Here is a 1,287-nt window from a genome sequence, read left to right on the forward strand (position 1 = left end):
GTTTAACTAGGAGTCTTGAAGAAAATGTTAAGTATAGAAGGGATAAATAACAGCGCATGGAAAAGATAATATACATGTGATAATACAGATCCTGTTTCTCCAAAGTTAACCTCTAAGAGGGACAAAATACAAATTTATACAAAGGTGGATAGTACTACATATATTTATATATGCAAAATATAAAACACAATATCCCAAAGTAGATCTTCGCTTCAACAGAGCCTCTAGCACGCTCAGCAAGGTGCCCCGTGTCCTGCATCTGAAAATAACAAAATATGTATGGAATGAGAATCGGGGGTTCTCAGTTTGGTAAAGGTGTCCGTATAGATAATAAATAATGTCCCGAGAAGTCAAATGTATTCTAAAACGGCAACATCCCATGTTCATATCCTAAAGTTTTCACTAAACTAGAAATATGGTGACTATGTCTAAGGATCCTAATCTAACTCTTCGTTTTCCGTTCTCTGCAAACCTCCAATTCACCAAGTAAAACAACCCTCAGCGCCTCCTTCACCTGCTAGAGGGATTCTCAGAAGTAAACACAAGCAAGACAGACAAGGAAAGAACAAATATGGAGACAAATACAACAATTAGGTTAAGTAGCAGTTAATTACAGCTAAGCAAATAAGCAAGCCAAAACAATTGCATACTCAAACAAAACATACGAGTGTATATGATGCATGTCTGTCCTATGACCAATAAGTCTCATCTGTCAGTTATACAGCCAAACTCGACAGTCCCTACGTGCGCGCATCCCTAGGAGTCTATGCATAAATATAATCATTCATTTATCATCTCATTAGGAGAATCTAGAGAGTTAAAGTGCCCGGTCACATCTTGCAACGGAAGGTCAACATAGTATCGAGTCTCAACTTGGAGTAAGTGGTGGCAACCCACTGCATCTACCCAGAAAAACTCGTGTCTCAGATAATATATTGCATATGCCAAATGGATATCACTACAAGAAAAAAGGCCTATGGCCACGCTTTTGTGAGGGTGGCAATTAAATAGAGATTTGGCCACATTTTTTTTGCCACGCTTCAAAAGCGTGACAAAAATGGTTAATGGCCACGCTTTTGTAAGGGTGGTAATTGATTAGAGAAACAGCCACGTTTTTTTTTCTGCCACACTTCAAAAGCGTGGCCATAGAGAGAAATAAGAACGTTTTGAAAGCGTGGTGACAAGGTTTCATTACGGCCACGCTTACAAAACGTTGCCATATCCTGGTACTCTTTTGGCACGCTTTAAAAGCGTGGCCAAAAGGTTTAAAAAAACCCTAATGACCCG

Source organism: Arachis ipaensis, chromosome B07 (assembly GCF_000816755.2).
Source record: "Arachis ipaensis cultivar K30076 chromosome B07, Araip1.1, whole genome shotgun sequence".
In the NCBI taxonomy this organism is placed as follows: Eukaryota; Viridiplantae; Streptophyta; class Magnoliopsida; order Fabales; family Fabaceae; genus Arachis; species Arachis ipaensis.